Source organism: Bombina bombina, chromosome 3 (genome assembly GCF_027579735.1).
Source record: "Bombina bombina isolate aBomBom1 chromosome 3, aBomBom1.pri, whole genome shotgun sequence".
Taxonomy (NCBI): Eukaryota; Metazoa; Chordata; class Amphibia; order Anura; family Bombinatoridae; genus Bombina; species Bombina bombina.
Genome location: NC_069501.1, coordinates 960,879,563 through 960,902,721, shown reverse-complemented (window position 1 = coordinate 960,902,721; position 23,159 = coordinate 960,879,563).

The window sequence follows — 23,159 nt, the reverse complement described above, 5'->3', positions numbered from 1 at the left end:
GGAAAGACTGATACAAGAAAATGCCCCACTCCAATATAAGGAAATTATGATCTACTGATAGTAATCCAGTACTGACTATCAGTTATGTAAAATCACTATTGCCCACAAGTTAAGTAAATACATCTGTCAGAGTAGATATAACCACTCGTTATATGCTGGTGGTAGTTAAAATATAGGGTATTGTGGTTAAACAAATTATTCAATGTAATATCTCACAAAGTATCTCATTCAGCTATGTTATACACTACTGTAATTGGTTTAAACAGATACAGTGATATTAATATATACTCGTCTGTACATAGATACACTGTTACCACCGGTCTAAATAGATACACTGATATTGATGCGTAATCAGTGTTAATGTATAGGTCTGAAGATACTATTATGAGATTGAGGTTAACTGTTTGTCTGGTGATCAGATGTTATAAACTGTGTCCACAGCGTAAATTACATAAAGAAGATCATGTTACTGAATGGGTATATATTATATTATCAATCAAAGCATAGGAGAACATTGAAGCATTTTACATTTAGCTAAAACTTAGGGACTTAAAAACAATAAAATCTTATTGTCCAGTATTTTTGTGAAGATTTTACTGGACAGCCTGCTGAAAAACTGGATTGTCCAGTCAAATACTGGACACCTGACAACCCTAATCACAAGAAGATGTTGAGCCTTCCTGACATTCAAGCCTCTGTTAAAGCTTTGGTCAGGATAAGACCAGTTATCAGACCTGTTTCACCTCTGTGGAACCTTAAAGGGACACTAAACCCACATTTTTTTCTTTCATGATTCAGATAGAGCATTCAATTTTAAGCAACTTTCTAATTTACTTCTATTATCAATTTTTCTTCATTCTCTTGCTATCTTTATTTAAAAAGCAGGAATGTAAAGCATAGGAGCCTGCCCATGTTTGGTTCAGAACCTGGGTTATGCTTGCTTATTGGTGGATAAATGTCAGCCACCAATAAGCAAGCGCTATCCATGGTGCTGAACCTAAAATGGGCCGGCTCCTATGCATCACATTCCTGCTTTTTAAATAAAGATAGCAAAAGAACGAAGACAATTTGATAATAGGAGTAAATTAGAAAGTTGCTTAAAATTGCACGCTCTCTCTGAATCATGAAAGAAAAGATTTGGATTTAGTATCGTTTTAACTTGGTTTTGAGGGTTTCTTCAGTTTCAGCCATTTGAACCTATGCATGGTCCAGACATTCAACTGTTTTCTTGAAAGGCTCACTTCTCTTAAAGGGACACTGAACCCAAATTTTTTCTTTCATGATTCAGAAAGAGCATGCAATTTTAAGCAACTTTCTAATTTGCTCCAATTATCAATTTTTCTTCATTCTCTTGCTATCTTTATTTGAAAAAGAAGGCATCTAAGCTTTTTTTTGGTTCAGACCTCTGGACAGCACTTTTTTATTGGTGGGTGAATTTATCCACCAATCAGCAAAAACAACCCAGGTTGTTCACCAAAAATGGGCCGACATCTAAACTTACATTCTTGCATTTCAATAAAGATACCAAGAGAATGAAGAAAATTTGATAATAGGAGTAAATTAGAAAGTTGCTTAAAATGTCATGCTCTATCTGAATCACGAAAGAAAAATTCTGGGTTCAGTGTCCCTTTAACCTTTTCCTCAGCCAGAAGAGCATCTGACTTTCTGCTCTATCTTGTGATCCTTCTTACCTGGTTTTTTTTATATCAGGATAATGCAGTTTTAAGAACAAACAAATATTTCCTTCCTTAGGTTGTTTCTTCTGAAAAAACAATCAGGAAATTTCAGTTCCATCTTTGTCCAACACAAAAAAAACACTAAAGAGAGATCACTTCATAACTTGAATGTATTATAAGGCTTAAAATTTTATCTTCAAGCCACTATAAAATTCAGAATTTCTTCTTCCTTGTTTATCAGTTTCTCAGGTCATCCACAAGGAACAGAAAGCCTCAGCACTTACCTTAAAGCTTTGATTTGCAAAGCATCCCTAGGGCTAGATTATAAGTGGTGCGCTGTTAGGCACAAGTGAAAAGGGATAATCATTGGAAGTAGCGAGCAAAAGTAAACGCATTCACTTGAGCGCAATTGCATTTTAACCCGCGTTGGAATAATGCAATTTCAGAGCTCTGATTAAAGGGACATGAAACCCAAAATGTTTCTTTCATGATTCAGATAGAGAATACAATTTTAAACAACTTTCTAATTTACTTCTATTATCTAATCTGTTTCATTCTCTTGGTATCATTTGTTGAAGAAGCAGCAATGCACTACTAGTTTCTAACTGAACACATGGGTGAGTCAATCACCTTCAATATATATATGCAGCCACCAATCAACAGCTAGAACCTAGGTTCTCCGCTGCTCATGAACTTGCCTAGATAAACCTTTCAGCAAATGATAACAAGAGAAGGAAGCAAATTAAATAATAGAAGTAAATTGGAAAGTTTTTTAAAATTGTATTCTCTATCTGAATCATGAAAGAAACATTTTGGGTTTCATGTCCCTTTAACTTAACTAAAAAGTGGAGGAAAAAACATCAAAAATACATTTAAAAGTACAGTGACACCCATAATAACAAAAATGATACATAAATAAATAAAAAATATTGCATAACAAGTTATAAGGGCTCAAAGATATTAGGTCTTAGAGAAATAAAAAAAGGCTAGATTACAGTGGTTTGGGTTCACGCATTAAACCCGCTAGACATCGGCTTTTTATGTGTGTCGAGAAGAGCGCGTAACCCAACATGCACAAAAAGTTGAAGTTTGAACATCGCGATCGCGTTATTCCCCCCATAGACTTCAATGGAGCGCGAAAATTGTAAAAAAAACAAAAAACAGCGCACAAAACTTGGTCCCATTTTCTCAAGTGCGCTAACCCGACATGAAATATGAATATTTGACATGTATATGAAAGAAAGAAAAAATTATGCTGACATGATAAATTCATTTATTTTATGATGGGGAGAGTCCACAAGCCCCACCCTTATTTATTCCATAACAGTTGGTGGCAGTACCAGTTTGCACTTTTTTTCCTTTCCTACTTTCTAATTTTTTATTTTCTTTTTGCCATATATGTGACTAAGGAATCACAGGAAAGTTCTGTTTTTGTGGGGTGTTTTTTTCACCTCCTGTAGGACTGAACTTTAAGCTTGAATGGGTAAACTTTATGGGCCATCGACTTATTATACGTTGGCATAATTAACTCTTCTTTGTAACACTCAAAACTGTGTAGCATACTACAATAATGCGCGTCATAAATCACCTTGTTTATCTGCTTATATACAAACCATCTGCTGTACTAATGGTGAGTCACCAAAAGCTATACAGGTAAATTAGAACACTGCCTTTTAAAGGGACATAAAACCCATTTTTTTTTCTTTTATGATTCCAAACAACTTTCCAATTTACTTCTATTATATATTTTGCTTCCTTCTCTAAGTATATTTTGTTGAAGAAACAGTAATGCACATGGGTTAGCCAATAACGAGGCATACATGTGCAGCCACCAATCAGCAGCTTCTGAGCCTATCTAAATATGTTTTTCAACAAAGGCTACCAAGAAAACAAACCAAAATAGATGATAGAAGTAATTTGGAAAGTTGTTAAAAACTGCATATTTTCTCTGAGTCACAAAAGAAAAAATTGGGGTCTCGTGTCCCTTTAACATCTAATATGATTAACATTCCAATCAACCCCCATCTGAATAAAAAAAACAACAAAAAGAGAAGGCTATTATTTTTATAATAAATAATTTGCTCTATAAAGTAAATATTCGGGTTTATAAATGATCTTTATTATGAACACTTATAGATAATTGTATATTGTATCATAACATCACATTAACGTTCTTTACTGTTAGAAAAAGAAAATTGTATGTTCCTTTCTTAGATGACACAAACTTCCTACAGTAAAGGTGTTTAGGTTTCTCTTATTCTTCTTCATTTTTCCTTTGAATATCAGTTCATTTTTATATCCTTGGAGATTGTGGCAGAGGCAGAAGATTTGTTTTAATTTTATATTTTGCAAGTAAGAAACAAGAATGCCTCCTCTCTGTATAAATAAGTAGTTCTATGTGTGATCAAGTGATCCTATTTTGTTAGTTGGCTGCTGGCTTATACTAGCAGACTCTGACACAAACTTGAAACTATGGATGGAATCGCTAACCATCTCTACAGTCTCACCAAATTCTATATTCTATAGAGACAATTGTCTATGGAGAGGTACATGAACTTTATTGAAATGAACAAAAAATATAATTTATGCTTACCTGATAAATTAATTTATTTCATAGTGGTGAGAGTCCACAAGCCATTACTCCTGGGAATTCCAATCCTGGCCACAAGGAGGAGGCAAAGATTCACAAAACTCAGAGAGCCGTTACTAGAAACTAGTCTGATGTATAGCCAAGCAAGAAGAAGAAGAAGGGTAGGAATGGATAAGAGCAAGAAAAAAGTAGAAAGGGAAAAAGAGGTGCATACTTGAACTTCCGCCAGAATAAAATACAATAAACAAAAAAAACAATCAATAAATAGGTGGTGTCTCGTGGACTGTCACTACCATAAATTAAATGAATTTATCAGGTAAGCATAAAATATATTTTCTTTCATAAAGGTGGTGAGAGTCCACAAGCCATTACTTCTGGGAAACTAATGCCGAAGCTGTAGAGTCCATGAGTAACGAGGGTGGGACAAGAAATAATTACTCAATATCTAAACATTTTATTTTTTTTAACCCCCAAATTTTCTTTTGTTTTTTGTATATATATATATATATATATATATATATATATATATATATATAAATACATATATGTGCTGCAAAAATGTGAGATAACTATATATATATATATATATATATATATATATATATATATATCCCTCCAAATGTACACTCTCACCTACTTCAAGACACTTCAAGACAAAGTATTACAGGGTGCCTAATCCAGCATATATCCACACAAAATAAGTGGTACTCAATGGGTTTACAGTGAAACAAAGTGTTTGTTTATTCACACAATGTGATGTTTCAGGGGGGAAAATTCCCTTCCTCAGTGTACATTGAAAAAACTGTGTCTTAAATAATGCAAACCCCACCCACAATTAATTTGGGAAAAATGACAAATATGTTACTATAGTAATGGTTATACACAATCCATATTCAATTAAGTAACTTCATCATCAAATTATAAGTGGTTAATATTAACTATCACTAGTGCAAACTTATATTGTGATAAGAATGTATACAAAATAGGGGCTCAAGGAAACATAGCTATGTTTAAAATACAGAGCAAAAGTGTTAATATAGTTTGTGTTTGTATGGATATTAATCACCTACAATGGAACATTGGAACAAACCACATCGCAAGAAATGGAAGCATTCACTTTGCACATAAACATGCCCAAATGCGCTTCAACCAAATCAGTATATAATTAAAATGCAGATTATTTATTATCACACTAACCCTGGGTGAGTAAGTAATATGTGTAACTCTGTATCATGATTTGTCAATACAGTATAGCGTATAGTTTCTCATATGAATGGTTGTTTAATTACAATATACAGAAAGATGTCACAACTATCTAATGTGAATCATTGACATATACAGTACTGTGCAAAAGTCTTAGGCCACCATTAGATTTGTTGTTTTAGCAATGATATAATGAACATATGTAATTATTTATTAGTCTCTTTATTAGAATACAACTAGGAAATACAGGACATTTAGAAAAAATGAAAACAATCTGAAAAAAAAAACAGCTTCTATAAGCTAAAGTGGCAAGTATTTAGTGTGACTTCCCCTTACACTTTAGCAGAAGCAGGAGCCTGGCTCTCATAAACTTAAATGGAATGGACCCCTAATTAGGGCTCGTTTCCATTGAGCCGTGATTAGGTTTGCGTGCACTGGCAAACCGATAAATAGGCTGTCGGAAGCAATATCGTTCACCGACTGCTTCCAACGGCCCATTATACTGTACCTCAATTTCGGCAACTGGACTCTGGCTGCCAAAAATATTTTTGTGTCCCATAGAAAGTATCAGAAGCCGCTAATCTAGATTAAGAAAAATTACACCCTGCTCAACTAGGTGTAATATAGGAAAACAGAGCTTTTTGAGACCTATTTACCATTGAAATCGAACCCGCCTCCCAAAACTAAACCCGACACGTCAAAACCCCTCTATCTGCCATCCCCACACATCGCAACTTATAATAAATGTATTAACCACTAAACGGCCAACCTCCCACATCGCAACTAACAATAAAATGTATAAACCTCTAAACCTCCATCCCCCCACAACGCAAAGTACCTATTTAAACTATTAACCCCTAATCCGCCATCCCCCCACAATGCAAAGTACCTATTTAACCTATTAACCCCTAAACAGCCACAAACCCACAACGCAAAGTATTAATCTAATCACTAAGTCCCCTAACCTAACACCCCCTAAGATAACCCCCTTTACATAAAATAAAAAAGACTATTAAACTATAAATTAATTAAAGGGACAGTCAACAGCAGAATTTTTGTTGGTTAAAAAGAAAGATAATCCCTTTATTACCCATTCCCTAGTTTTGCATCACCAACACAGTTATAATACACGTTTTATGTCTGTGATTATCCTGTATCTAAGCTTCTGCTGACTGCCCCCTTATTTTATTTATTTTGACAGTCTTGCATTTTATCCAATCAGTGCTCACTCCTAGGTCACTTCACGTGCATGAGCTCTATGTTACCTATATGAAACACATGAACTAATGCCCTCTAGTGGTCAAAACTGCATCCAGATTAGAGGCAGTCTTCAAGGTCTAACAAAATTAGCATATGAACCTCCTAGGTTTAGCTTTCAACTAAGAATACCAAGAGTACCAAGAGAACAAAGCAAAATTGGTGATAAAAGTAAATTGGGAAGTTGTTTAAAATGACATGCCCTATTTAAATCATGAAAGTTTTTTTTGGACTTGACTGTCCCTTTAAACTACCAAAATTAAAAATCATAATCTAACATTTAAATAAAAAATCCTAACATTACATAAAAAAATAAAACCTACAATTGAATTTAAATACAAAATCTAAGATTACATCAAATAAAAAAAATCTAAAATCACAAAAAATAAAAAAATCTAAAGATTACATTAAAAAAATGAAATTATCCAAAATAAAAAAATAAACCTAATTTAATACCCCTATAAAAACAAAAACAAAAAAAGCCACCCCAAAATAAAAACACCCTCCAATCTAAGACTAAACTACCAATAGCCCTTAAAAGGGCCTTTTGTAGAGCATTGCCCTGAAGCGATCAGCTCTTTTACCTGAAAAGAAATACACATTAACCCCTAACAGTAAAATCCCCCACCCACACAACCCCCCAAAATAAAAAAAAGACCTAACTATAAAAATCTAATCTACCCATCGCCCCTAAAGGGGCATTTGTATGGGCATTGTCCTTAAATGGGCAATCAGCTCTTTTGCTGCCCATTAAATAAATCCCTAATCGGAAAAAAAAAACAACCCAAAAAATAAAAACCTAACCCTAGCCCCAAAAAATGTACTCATCATTCCTGAAGTCCGGATATCCATCTTCATCCAGGCGGCGAGAAGTCTTCATCCGGGAGGCAACATCTTCATCCATCGCGGGGGCATCTTCTATCTTCATCCTGCTGTGGCGGCATGGAGCTGACCAGGACTAACGGCCTCGACGACGACATCCAGTCCGGAGTCTCCTCTTCATGCGATCTCTGCCGCACACTGAAGCTTGAATACAAGGTACCCATTTTATATTGGGGTACCTTGCATTCCTATTGGCTGAAAATTTCAAATCAGTCAAAAGGATGAGAGCTGCTTAAATCCTATTGGTTGATTTGAACAGCCAATAGAAATTAAGCAGCTCTCATCCTATTGGCTGATTTGAAATTTTCAGCCAATAGGAATGCAACAGTACCCCAATATAAAATGGGTACCTTGCATTCAAGCTTCAGTGTACGACAGATGATCGCATGAAGAGGAACCTCCGTGCCGCTGAGGACTGCCACCGCTAAGGACCACTGCTCCGGATCCGCGCATCGGGAACGACCGCTTCACACCTCCGGGAAGAAGATAGATGTCCCCGCTATGGATGAAGATGTTGCCGCCTGGATGAAGACTTGTCGCCGCCTGGATGAAGATAGATGTCCAGACTTTAAGAACGGTGAGTAAATTTTTTGGGGTAGTGTTAAGTTTCTTATTTTATTTTTTAGGGTGGTTTTTTTTTTTAGATTAGGGATTTTTTTAATGGGTAGCAAAAGAGCTGATTGCCCTTTTAAGGGCAATGCCCATACAAATGCCAATTGGTAGATTAGATTTTTATAGTTAGGTATTTTTTATTTTGGGGGGTTGCGTGGGTGGGGGTTTTTACTGTTAGGGATTAATGTGTATTTCTTTTCAGATGTCCAGACTTTAAGAACGGTGAGTAAATTTTTTGGGGTAGTGTTAAGTTTCTTATTTTATTTTTTAGGGTGGTTTTTTTTTTTAGATTAGGGATTTTTTTAATGGGTAGCAAAAGAGCTGATTGCCCTTTTAAGGGCAATGCCCATACAAATGCCAATTGGTAGATTAGATTTTTATAGTTAGGTATTTTTTATTTTGGGGGGTTGCGTGGGTGGGGGTTTTTACTGTTAGGGATTAATGTGTATTTCTTTTCAGGTAAAAGAGCTGATCGCTTCAGGGCAATGCCCTACAAAAGGCCCTTTTAAGGGCTATTGGTAGTTTAGTCTTAGTATTAGTGGGTGTTTTTATTTTTGGGTGGCTTTTTTGTTTTTATAGGGGTATTAGATTAGGTTTAATTTTTTTTTATTTTGGATAATCTCGTTTATTTTTTTATGTAAAGGTAGGATTTTTTCATTTTAATTTTAGATTAGGATTTTTAATTTTAGTAGTTTAATTAATTTATTAGTTTAATAGTCATTTTTTAATTTATGTAATCGGGGTTAATTTAGGGGGTGTTAGGTGAGGGGGCTTATTGATTAGATTAATACTTTGCAGTAGCCTGGTTACTACTCACATGCTATTTTTGTTCCTTCTGTGATTCAGCTCTCTTTAAACATAGTTAAAGCTATTCTATTATTTTAACCTATTACAGGTTCTGGTTGGTGAAGCTCCACATCTGCATAGTAAGCACGGCCATCTTGGAGCACATGTATTCTTGCACTCTGTGACAGTAGTGGTGCCCATTTACAGATCAGTGAAGTTGCAGCCGTACCTTGCACTTTTGTTTAGCTCATACAATATAGGGAAGAAGCTTTACATTTTTTTTTACATAGTTTAAAAGTTACATAACAAATATAAAGAAAGCCCTCAGAAATAATACAGAGCAATGCAGCCACTTCAAAAAATGTACAGATCCCACTATGTATTGTGCATGCTTAAAGGGATATCAAAGTCAAAATTAAACTTTCAAGATTTAGATTTTTACTTCTTTTATCAAATTTGATCACTGTGTGGAGGAACCACACGAAACATGTCTGCTATTGCTGTTCTGTGACCCCGGATTGCGATTATGAGCTAAGGCTCTATTTTGAATACCTTGTCACCAATAAAGCTGTTTTTACCTTTTGAGCTTGGGAGTTTTTCATGTCTGCTGATTCCTCCTCTTCCTGCAAGTGAGTGACGCCCGGAAGTGTGTGGTGATTGGATCCTGAGTCTGCGCCTGAGACGTAGGCGCTATTGCTGGGCTCCTGACAGTGAGGAGACAAGACGGAGAAGCTGAGCTGAGCCAACGCTGAAGACACGCCGCTCGAGAACACGGTGAAGAGACCCCGGACCGGTAAGCGCCACTTTTGTTGTATATACAATGAAATGATTTAGTCTGGAAAACTGAATCACATTCAAACCAAAAGTATAAAATGATAATGCAAGTGAACTGGATATTTAAATGTAAATATTATTTAACAATCACAAATGGTATGATATAGGTTAGCAGAATAGTTCCAAAATGAACACAAGCTCCAAAAAACATATGGCACTTATCTATAATCAGTGGAGGCTCCTCTATAGGAGCACTTGAGCACGTGAACCCCCTGGAAAAACCCCTGGGAAACCCCTGACCCCTGATGAAAAAAAAAAAGTGAGAAATAAAAAAAACAATATACATTTTTTAACTTTTTTTGCTGATAAAAATAAAAAAAATCTCCCAGGCTCCACTGCATATTTTACTAAAAACATTAAAATTTCAGTTTTTAATTATTAAGGCTGAAAGTGGAAAGGGCTGTTTGCCTATACTTCTATCTATAGCACATGCTGTGCAGTGCGATAGATAGAAGTATAGGCAAAATCCCTTTCCACTTTAAAACTGCATTGACTGCAGTGCCACCTACAGGCCAGCCCATAGCCTTCTTAATCGCACAACTCTTAGTGTGCGGGAGCCATCTGTCACGTGACACTCGCACACTAAGAGCTGTGTGTCACAGACAGGTGCTGTGCTGTCTCTATATATTTTGAGTCTTGAGAGCCACGCTTAAATACTACAGTCCCCATGATGCTTTGTGTAACAGGCCATCTGTATGGCTAGTCTGTCTGTTTCTCAGCCTACACAGCCAATCGCAGGCTGTCTTATAAATGAACGCTGTGCAGTTTTGTTGATGCAAGTGTGTGGGGAGAGAAGACTGTACTGAGCCTGAGCGGCACCGAGTCACAGCGCTGAGTCCCCCTCACTATACCTCCCTTGGCTTGGCTTGCATTGTAGCAGGAGGAAGGTTTGCATTCACTTTGACACAAACACACAGGGTTAGGTGCAAGTGAAGAAAATTAAGGAGTGGGACAAAAGGTAAGCGAACACACGTTGAATGCCACCAGCACCCTTTTTCATTTGGTTGTCTTGCGTTTTGATTTACTTAAAAGCAGATAGGATGGCAATGGAGATGCAGGCAGCTGTCAGCACTGATGCAGGGGAAGGCTTGTTAGTGTAATTATAGGAGTTTATTTTAGTGGATTTAGATCTAACCTAGTGAATATACTACTAATAGTGTCATGAAGAATTATTGCATACAAACCTAACCTAAGCTTATTGTTTCTGCTTTCCTTAATGTTTTGCATGTTTCTCCCTTACATTGTTCAAACTTTCTAAACAGAAACGTTTGTAAGGAAAATGATAGTAGAGAAGCAGAAAAAGGGTTAACTTCCTTGGGCTACTACACATCTTCAGCTTCCCTATTGTTTGTCTTCAATGCGTTGCTGTGTTACACAGCAACACATAGAAGACAAACAATAGGGAAGCTGAAGATCCGCACTGACTTCTCACACACTGCCTGGCCCTTTAAGAGACCTCTGCTGCTGATTGTGGCCAGCAGGGGCAATCCCGGTGTTTAAAGTGAAAGTGAAACTGGAATCTTCTAAGGAAACCATCACAGGCTAACAGGTATGTGGTGGGGGCTCAGACTGGCGGATCTGGGTGCTGGGGGGGGAGCAGGAGGCGAATCACATGCAGCAGCCTGGGACATCCCTGCAATCAGTGCAGTATGGATGACTTGTCCTTGCACAGCCTGCAAGTGTATCCGGGGATGGAGGGACGGCTGTGACCCTGCTAAAGGGGTGTTAGAGGCAGCAGGAGGTGGGACAGGTAAGGAGGGTGTGTGTGCAGCATAAAGGCTGTATCAGTGATGGGTTTGTATCAGGATGCTGTGCTCTGGATATCACAGCATCCTCACTGCATCCTGATGGGAAGAGTGACACCGAAAGATGGAGATAGGTAATAAAGATGATCAGCCCATGGCACAGGGTGGAATCACACTTGCTCTCATTAGTGGTGCTGAGTGAGACACTGGCATCCGTGTCAAATCTATTCTAAGTGTGTGTCTGTCTGTTCAGACATGTTTAATGGATTCATGTGGATGATGTGCCAGTGAGAGACAGGCAGGAGCTAATACTGTGATGTGAATGTCAGACAGTAAGTGCTGGAGATGATGTTGCACTACATATGTATGGCAGGGATGTGTTACTGGAGGTGTGTATGTACTACAGAGAGAGGGGGTAATCTGCATTATAAGGATGTGTTACTGGAGGTGTGTATGTACTATACAGAGAGAGGGGGTAATCTGCATTATAAGGATGTGTTACTGGAGGTGTGTATGTACTATACAGAGAGAGGGGGTAATCTGCATTATAAGGATGTGTTACTGGAAGTGTGTATTTACTATACAGAGAGAGGGGGTAATCTGCATTATAAGGATGTGTTACTGGAGGTGTGTATGTACTATACAGAGAGAGGGGGTAATCTGCATTATAAGGATGTGTTACTGGAAGTGTGTATTTACTATACAGAGAGAGGGGGTAATCTGCATTATAAGGATGTGTTACTGGAGGTGTGTATGTACTATTCAGAGAGAGGGGGTAATCTGTATTATAAGGATGTGTTACTAGAGGTGTGTATGTACTATACTGAAGAGGGTAATCTGCATTATAAGGATGTTTTACTGGAGGTTTGTATGTACTATACAGAGAGAGGGGGTAATCTGCATTATAAGGATGTGTTACTGGAGGTGTGTATGTACTATACTGAAGAGGGTAATCTGCATTATAAGGATGTTTTACTGGAGGTTTGTATGTACTATACAGAGAGAGGGGGTAATCTGCATTATAAGGATGTGTTACTGGAGGTGTGTATGTACTATACAGAGAGAGGGGGTAATCTGTATTATAAGGATATGTTACTGGAGGTGTGTATGTACTATACAGAGAGAGGGGTTAATCTGTATTATAAGGATGTGTTACTGGAGGTGTGTATGTACTATACAGAGAGAGGGGGTAATCTGTATTATAAGGATGTGTTACTGGAAGTGTGTATGTACTATACAGAGAGAGGGGGTAATCTGTATTATAAGGATGTGTTACTAGAGGTGTGTATGTACTATACAGAGAGAGGGGGTAATCTGTATTATAAGGATGTGTTACTGGAGGTGTGTATGTACTATACAGAGAGAGGGGATAATCTGTATTATAAGGATGTGTTACTGGAAGTGTGTATGTACTATACAGAGAGAGGGACTAATCTGTATTATAAGGATGTGTTACTAGAGGTGTGTATGTACTATACAGAGAGAGGGGCTAATCTGTATTATAAGGATGTGTTACTGGAAGTGTGTATGCCTTGAATACTGTCCCGGCAGCTGGAGATGTGAGTGGGTCCGCCTGCTGCTGTCTTTGCTCTTCCTCCTCCCAGTGTCTCTAGGCCGGGAGGTGAATGCAAAGATCTCACTAGGCTAGGCCAGTGGTGCCAGGCTGCTCCCGGGTAGGGGAGGGCACTCACATGGAGGGGGCACATCTTAGAAATGGGGGGGTAATCAACCTGGCTGCGTTACTGACATGCAAAAATATCCTTCCTCTTGAACTTTTTGATTATATATGAAAAAGTGTTGTTCTCACTGCATGGCTAATCATGTTTGTCAGCAGAGGAGAATGGCCTTTTTTCCTATTGTTGCTTCTTTCTGCTTCATACTGTTTTTTTCTAATACTGTGCAGCATTGGATATTATAGCAAAGTGATTATAGGGTTGGATATCTGCTGGTGATGAGTGAGGTTGTGTGGTGCAGCAGTTAGAAGCAGTAGTGTTGTGGTTGGGATTATGATGTGTGTGTATGTGTGTATATACACACACACACACTAAAATGGGCGGGGACATCTGAGGGGCGGGGCTAGTGCTCCCCCATCTTCAAAAGTCACCAGCCGCCACTGTCTATAATAGTATTAAGATAGTCCAAAGTCCAAAATGGATAGCCAACAAACCGCTGATTCTGAATTAGATAGGTGGTGGCAAGCTGCTTCTTCAAATCTCTTGTTGGTGGCCCAAGACGATGGAATCTACAGATGTAAATGAAACAAACAAAGAAGGCACCACCATAGTGCACAATCAGTAGTAAAAGACACGCCGTATGCGCAAGTAAAACTGTACTTACAAACTTCCAAACACTTGAGAAATGTCACAAGCGACTCCTGGACTCTTATGAGTCGTTCAGCTAACTCGCACTCTTGCACTTTCTGGATCTTATGTCCGTGCATGGCTGTTGCTCCCTTGAGCTGGAAGACACCCGACGTCTGATGTTGGGTCCTTACACCGCATAGCTGCGTTTAAATGCTCCAGAGAACTACAGTCAATGGTAAGCCGGGGAATTAACCTTTAACAATGGTTAACAGAGAAGGTATAGAAGAATAAAAGTCTGTGGAACAAAAGTCTTATTTAAAAAATAAAATTACTTTATTGTTAGCACAACGTTTCTTGGTCTTCAGATATGTTTTCCTTCTTTGAGATCTTTTTCTGCATTCTTAATGTTTCTTAAATGCTCTTGAAATCTTGTCCTGATCTTTCTTGATCTCATTCCGACATAGATTTTATCACATTTGCACTTGAGGGCATAGATCACTCCTTCAGTGTGACAGTCTATATGTGCATTCATTTTGTGGCATTTGCCAAATCTGTCTGTGATGTCTTTCGTCTTGATCAGAGAACTGCACGTGCTGCATGTTCCACATTTGAAGTAGCCATGGATTAAGGCATTTCCATTTTTTGGCCTTTGAAGTGATTCTTCTGTAGCCCACCTGTACTTTTTTTTCCAATAATTTTGATAGGATAGGGTCCGTTTTAAAATGTGCCAGTTTTCATACAGAATTTCTAGAATTTCTCTTGAATTCGGATTGTATGTTGTAATAAACCTTACCTGGATTTCTGGTTTTGGGGGGTTATTTACTAGAAGTGCCTGTCTTGATGTTGATCTAGCTCTGAATTCTGCTTTTATGATAGATTTTTTTTTACTGCAACCCCTTGCAATTAGCCTATCTTGCAGTTCATTAGCTCTCTTTCTGTAATTTTGTTCTGTTGAACAGTTTCTCCTCATGCGCAAAAATTCTCCAGTTGGTAATGCTTTAATGGTGTTCGGGGCATGGGCACTTGAGCTTTGTAAAATGCTGTTAGTGGCTGTTATCTTCCTATGGCATCAGTATCAGTATTAAGCTCTCCTATTTCATTTTTGGTAATTAGGAGATCTAAAATGTTATTGAATTCAAATTTACCTCATAGGTTAGCTTGATGTTCAGTTTGTTATTATTGAGGTGGTTTAAAAACTCATCCAATTTCTCTTTTGGGCCCTCCCAAAAAAACAGCACATCATCGATGTAGCGTAACCAGAGTGATATGTATTGCATGAAATCTGTGTCAGAATTAGAAAAAACTGTGTTTTGTTCCCACCAGCCCAGAAAAAGGTTGGCATAGTTGGGTGTGCAAGATGTGCCCATCACTGTGCCATGGATTTGTAAGTAGAATTTGTGATCAAAAGTGAAAAAATGATGGTTTAGGACAAAGTTAAAGAGTTGAAGAATGAAATCATCATGTTCTGGGTTTTCTTCAGACCCCATTTTTAGAAAATATTCTGCTGCTTTCAGGTCCAAGTCATGTTGTATACTTGTATACAAGGATTCAACATCACCTGTTACTAGCCAAGTGGAGGGGCTGACATATAGATTTTCCAATTGTATTAGTACATCCCTTGTATCTTGTACGTATGAAGCCATCTGAGGTAAATATTCTCATAGCCTATAGTCCACATACTGACTTGCTTTTTTCTGTCATTTTTTTTCTGGCTATTAATCCCTGATATTATTGGATAGCCAGGTGTTTGACTGATGTTTTTATGGATTTTAGGGATTAGGTAGAAGGTAGGTGTTGTCAGATTAGAATTATTGAGGAACTAATGTTCTTTGGTTGTTATTATTTTCTGTTTTTTGCTGTGTCTATTATTTTCAAATATTGTTGTAGGTATTCTTGCATTGGGTTGTATCCTACTTTCTTATAGCAGGATGAGTCCTCTAGTTGTTTTAAATATAATTCAGTTGGCCAGATCACAACATTTCCTCCTTTATCAGAGGTTCTAATGATTACATCTTGCCAATTTTTCATTTCTGCAAGAGCTTTATGTTCCTGTTTAGTCAGATTTTAGGGAGTATTCAATTCTTTTAGGTTTACATTTTTTTGTGCAAACCACCTTATTGAACACCTCTAGATGGGGACAATTGCTTGTCTTTGGCATGAATTTGGATTGCTTTTAATTTTGTCTCTCCAATGTATTTCTTTGGGGGGTTCATTTTCTTTTAAGATTTCCTCTAGAGTTGCCAAGGTTTCTCTTTCCTCCTCTGACCAGATTTATTTGTCATTAGGGTCTGAATTGTCATTATAAAGTCTTTTTAGTGCTATTTTTCTCAGGAAGAGTTGGAGATCTTTAATTATTTCAAATTCATCCACTAGTGGTGACATTCCTTTGGATAACACTTTATTGTGAAGAACTGTTAATGTTTTGTCTGATAAATGTATTATTCTTATTGTTTCAATCTGATTTGTGAGAAAGGACTCTGGTCACTCCAATATGGTTTTTGACCTTGCTTGTTTTGTTTGTTTTGTGAGCGATTCCTCATTTGCCTTTTTGGTTTTCCCCCTGTCTCTTCTAGTGTGTTTCCTTCTAAAGAGGCACTTTCTTCTAAAAAATCCTTACATTTCATACGAGTTGTTGTTGCATTGGATACAGAGGTAGTTGCTTGTGGTTCTATATATCATTGTCTGGGTTATCTGACTCATTCCCTTCAGTGTCAGACACATCACTTTGTATAACATTAACCCTAGAGGGTGTGTCTTTATTAGGGTTGATTTTCCTTAACCCACCCAATAAACCCTTAAAAAAAAACTAACACTAACCCCCGACGATCCACTTACAGTTTTTAAAGACCGGACATCCATCCTCATCCAGGCGACAGAAGTCCTCATTGAAGCCGGCAGAAGTCTTCATCCAAGCGGGCAGAAGTCTTCATCCAGACGTCATCTTCTATCTTTATCCATTCTGCGCGGTGTGTGACCATCTTCAAGACATCCAGCGCAGAGCATCCTCTTCTTCCGATGGCTGCTGAAGAATGAAGTTTCCCTTTAAATAATGTCATCCAAGATGGCGTCCCTTACATTCTGATTGGCTTATAGAATTCTATCAGCCAATAGGAATTAAGGGACAAAAATCCTATTGGCTGTTGCAATCAGCCATTAGGATTAAGCTTTAATCAGCCAATAGAATGCGAGCTCAATCCTATAGGCTGATCCAATCAGCCAATAGGATTAAAGCTCAATCCTAATGGCTGATTGCAACAGCCAATATGATTTTTCTCCCTTAATTCCTATTGGCTGATAGAATTCTATCAGCCAACCAGAATGTAAGGGACACCATCTTGGATGATGTCATTTAAAGGGAAACTTCATTCTTCAGCAGCCATCGAAAGAAGAGGATGCTCCACGCCAGATGTCTTGAAGATGGACACGCTCCACGCAGGATGGATGAAGATAGAAGATGACGTCTGAATGAAGACTTCTACCCGCTTGGATGAAGACTTCTGCCAGCTTCGATGATGACTTCTGCCGCCTGGATGAGGATGGATGTCCGGTCTTTTTATTTTGCAGGGGGCTTTTTTATTTTGATACGGCTATTAGATTAGGAGTAATTGGTTTTGATTTTTGATAATTTCTTTTTTTATTTTGTGTAATTTAGTGTTTATATTTTTTGTAATTTAGATAAATGTATTTTGCTAATTTAATTTATTTAATTTTATTGTAATGTTAGGTTTTAGTGTAAGGCAGATTAGGTTTTATTTTACAGGTACATTTGTATTTATTTTAACTAAGTAGCTAGTAAATAGTTAATAACTATTTACTAACTAGTCTACCTAGTTTAAATAAATACAAACTTACCTGTGAAATAAAAATAAAACCTAAGATAGCTACATTGTAAATATTAGTTATATTGTAGCTAGCTTAGGGTTTATTTTACAGGTAAGTATTTAGTTTTAAATAGGAATTATTTAGTTATTAATAGCAAGTTTTATTTAGAATTATTTTAATTATATTAAAGTTAGGGGGTGTTAGGGTTAGGTTTAGGGGTTAATAGGTTTATTATAGTGGTGGAGTGGCCGGATGGCAGATTAGGGGTTAATTATAATTAAATAGTGTTTTTGATGCGGGAGGAGGGCGGTTTTAGGGGTTAATTTTATTATAGTGGCGACGATGTCGGGGATCGGCGGAATAGGGTTTAATAAATTTAATATAGTATTTGCAATGCGGGAGGGCCTCGGTTTAGGGGTTAAAAGGTAGTTTATGGGTGTTTAGTGTACTTTTTAACACTTTAGTTATGAGTTTTATGCTACAGCTTTGTAGCGTAAAACTCATAACTACTGACTTTAGGTACGGATCTTGTCGGTATAGGCTGTACCGCTCACTTTTTGGCCTCCCCGCAAAACTCGTAATACCGGCGCTATGGAAGTCCCATTGAAAAAGGACTTTTTAAAAAGTGCGGTACTGACATTGCGTGACGGCCAAAAAAGTGTGCGGTACAGCTATTCTGACAAGTAATAGCAGCGGTAGGGAAAAAGCATCGTTATGGGCCATAATGATGCTTTTTCACTCATAACGCAAAACTTGTAATCTGGCTGTAAGTTATGTAAATGGTGGTCCGGTATCTTAATTAAGTTTGTACTTATAGGCTCAACAGTTTAACTAAGGATGCAGGCAAATATGAACTTAGGCAGCAAGTGTTGCTAAGTTGTTAGTAAGCAACTGAGTTTAAAGTGTGTGAAGTTGCAACAAATATTGTTAAGTTTAAATAAACAGCTGAATATGAAGCCTTGCTATATTCGGTTTGATTAAATGGGTTAGATGAATATACTATCTTATATCTGTTAAGGATAGACTGTGGTGTGCGTGTATTCACTGAAGTGAGTAAATTTGTATCCGGTACATAGATAAGTATATGCTCTATTGAGCCTACAATTTAAGCTCAAGTATAACTGACTTCTGTGAAATAAAATATACTATCTTATATCTGTTGAGGATACAATATTGTGTGTGTGTATTCACTGAAGTAAGTGAATTAGTATCCGGTACTAAGTATATGATCTATAGAGCCCACAAATTAAGTATAACTGACTTTTGTGAAATACACTCTCCACTGAACTCAATTTAACTAAACACCATGTAGTTAAAGTTGCAGTGTGGCGACATAAACAGCAACATTTTCTGAGTTGTTTTTTTAGTTTTAATTTGTCAGAGTTAAAAAGTGTTGAATCTAGTCTTAATTTTAATCACATCAACACTTGCAGTGTAAATTAACTGTCAGAGTTAGTGTTATTACAGCGAGTTGCATATAACAACACTTGTGAGGAGTTGATCCAATTTCCGGTCTTAGAACTATTTTTCCTTTTCTTTATTTTAAAATATATATTTGCCTCTTGGGGTGAGTGGTGAAAATTAAATATATATTTTTAATATCATTTACACTTTGACTTCCCAAGTCAAAGTGTAAATGATAATGGGGGGCGGAGTCTGGCCGTATTGGAACATGGCCGCAAAGAGATAGGACTCCGAGCTGAACAACCCTATCCCTAACATCCGACACGGTTGTTTGCCTATTGGGGTGCTACATTTTGAGGTTGGGGGACCTCAGAATGGGAGAGAACCCCCAGATAATGAGATGAGGTGAATTTGTGCCTCGAAAATGGTACGAATCTGACTACGCACACAGTGCAATAATGCTGAGACAAGCCTGCGAACACAACACAGCAGGTGAGAACACTTGCATATTACAGTGCAATGCATCCAGCTAAATCCTACCACTGATACAGTCTATAGCACCAGCAGATGGAAGAGGTATAAAGCTAGGCGCGCAGCAGAGCACACCATAATGAACAATTAGGCCATCAAACTCTCAGCTATACCGACAATTTCACACTTAATATGGATCAGCAATAATATTATAATATAGCAAATAAGCAACATGACAGGTCTCATGGACTTACCCTGATGCTACCGAAGAAGATGCTCCTGACATAGACATATAGCAAGTCAATACACCGCCATATGTAAAACACCTTTTTGCATTTGGCCCTCACCTCACGACTATAAGAGTCACAAGACCCTCGGAGAAAAAAACATAATTTATGCTTACCTGATAAATTTATTTCTCTTGTAGTGTATCCAGTCCACGGATCATCCATTACTTATGGGATATTAACTCCTCCCCAACAGGAAGTGCAAGAGGATTCACCCAGCAGAGCTGCTATATAGCTCCTCCCCTAACTGCCATTACCAGTCATTCGACCGAAAACATGCAGAGAAAGGAAAACCATAGGGTACAGTGGTGACTGTAGTTTAATGGAAAAATTACCTGCCTTAAAGTGACAGGGCGGGCCGTGGACTGGATACACTACAAGAGAAATAAATTTATCAGGTAAGCATAAATTATGTTTTCTCTTGTTAAGTGTATCCAGTCCACGGATCATCCATTACTTATGGGATACCAATACCAAAGCTAAAGTACACAGATGACGGGAGGGAAAGGCAGGCTCTTTATACGGAAGGAACCACTGCCTGAAGAACCTTTCTCCCAAAAACAGCCTCCGAAGAAGCAAAAGTGTCAAATTTGTAAAATTTGGAAAAAGTATGAAGAGAAGACCAAGTTGCAGCCTTGCAAATCTGTTCAACAGAAGCCTCATTCTTAAAGGCCCAAGTGGAAGCCACAGCTCTAGTAGAATGTGCTGTAATTCTTTCAGGAGGCTGCTGTCCAGCAGTCTCATAGGCTAACCGTATTATGCTACGAAGCCAAAAGGAGAGAGAGTTAGCCGAAGCTTTTTGACCTCTCCTCTGACCAGAATAAACGACAAACAGGGAAGACGTTTGTCGAAAATCCTTAGTTGCCTGTAGATAAAATTTCAGGGCACGGACTACATCTAGATTGTGTAGCAGACGTTCCTTTTTCGAAGAAGGATTAGGACACAAAGATGTAACCACAATCTCTTGATTGATATTCCTGTTAGTGACCACCTTAGGTAGGAACCCAGGTTTAGTACGCAGAACTACCTTGTCTGAATGAAAAATCAGATAAGGAGAATCACAATGTAAGGCAGATAACTCAGAGACTCTTCGAGCCGAGGAAATCGCCATTAAAAACAGAACTTTCCAAGATAACAACTTGATATCAATGGAATGAAGGGGTTCAAACGGAACCCCCTGAAAAACATTAAGAACTAAGTTCAAACTCCATGGTGGAGCAACAGTTTTAAACACAGGCTTGATCCTAGCTAAAGCCTGACAAAAAGCTTGAACGTCCGGAACTTCTGACAGACGTTTGTGTAAAAGAATGGACAGAGCTGAAATCTGTCCCTTTAAGGAACTAGCGGATAAACCCTTTTCTAAACCTTCTTGTAGAAAAGACAATATCCTCGGAATCCTAACCTTACTCCATGAGTAACTCTTGGATTCGCACCAATATAAGTATTTGCGCCATATCTTATGGTAAATCTTTCTGGTAACAGGCTTCCTAGCCTGTATTAAGGTATCAATAACTGACTCAGAAAAACCACGTTTTGATAAAATCAAGCGTTCAATTTCCAAGCAGTCAGCTTCAGAGAAATTAGATTTTGATGTTTGAAGGGACCCTGGATCAGAAGGTCCTGTTTCAGAGGTAGCGACCAAGGTGGACAGGATGACATGTCCACTAGATCTGCATACCAAGTCCTGCGTGGCCATGCAGGCGTTATTAGAATCACTGATGCTCTCTCCTGTTTGATTCTGGCAATCAATCGAGGAAGCATCGGGAAGGGTGGAAACACATAAGCCATCCCGAAGGTCCAAGGTGCTGTCAAAGCATCTATCAGAACCGCTCCCGGATCCCTGGATCTGGACCCGTAACGAGGAAGCTTGGCGTTCTGTCGAGACGCCATGAGATCTATCTCTGGTTTGCCCCAACGTCGAAGTATTTGGGCAAAGACCTCCGGATGAAGTTCCCACTCCCCCGGATGAAAAGTCTGACGACTTAAGAAATCCGCCTCCCAGTTCTCCACTCCCGGGATGTGGATTGCTGACAGGTGGCAAGAGTGAGACTCTGCCCAGCGAATTATCTTTGATACTTCCATCATTGCTAGGGAGCTTCTTGTCCCTCCCTGATGGTTGATGTAAGCTACAGTCGTGATGTTGTCCGACTGAAACCTGATGAACCCCCGAGTTGTTAACTGGGGCCAAGCCAGAAGGGCATTGAGAACTGTTCTCAATTCCAGAATGTTTATTGGTAGGAGACTCTCCTCCTGATTCCATTGTCCCTGAGCCTTCAGAGAATTCCAGACAGCGCCCCAACCTAGTAGGCTGGCGTCTGTTGTTACAATTGTCCAGTCCGGCCTGCTGAATGGCATCCCCCTGGACAGATGTGGCCGAGAAAGCCACCATAGAAGAGAATTTCTGGTCTCTTGATCCAGATTCAGAGTAGGGGACAAGTCTGAGTAATCCCCATTCCACTGACTTAGCATGCACAATTGCAGCGGTCTGAGATGTAGACGTGCAAAGGGTACTATGTCCATTGCTGCTACCATTAAGCCGATCACCTCCATGCATTGAGCTACTGACGGGTGTTGAATGGAATGAAGGACACGGCATGCATTTTGAAGCTTTGTTAACCTGTCTTCTGTCAGGTAAATCTTCATTTCTACAGAATCTATAAGAGTCCCCAAGAAGGGAACTCTTGTGAGTGGAAAGAGAGAACTCTTCTTTTCGTTCACCTTCCATCCATGCGACCTTAGAAATGCCAGTACTAACTCTGTATGAGACTTGGCAGTTTGAAAGCTTGAAGCTTGTATCAGAATGTCGTCTAGGTACGGAGCTACCGCAATTCCTCGCGGTCTTAGTACCGCCAGAAGAGCACACAGAACCTTTGTGAAGATTCTCGGAGCCGTAGCCAATCCGAATGGAAGAGCTACAAACTGGTAATGCCTGTCTAGAAAGGCAAACCTTAGATACCGGTAATGATCTTTGTGAATCGGTATGTGAAGGTAAGCATCCTTTAAATCCACTGTGGTCATGTACTGACCCTTTTGGATCATGGGTAAAATTGTCCGAATAGTTTCCATTTTGAACGATGGAACTCTTAGGAATTTGTTTAGGATCTTTAAATCCAAGATTGGCCTGAAAGTTCCCTCTTTTTTGGGAACCACAAACAGATTTGAGTAAAACCCTTGTCCTTGTTCCGACCGCGGAACCGGATGGATCACTCCCATTAATAAAAGATCTTGTACGCAGCGTAGAAACGCCTCTTTCTTTATTTGGTTTGTTGACAACCTTGACAGAGGAA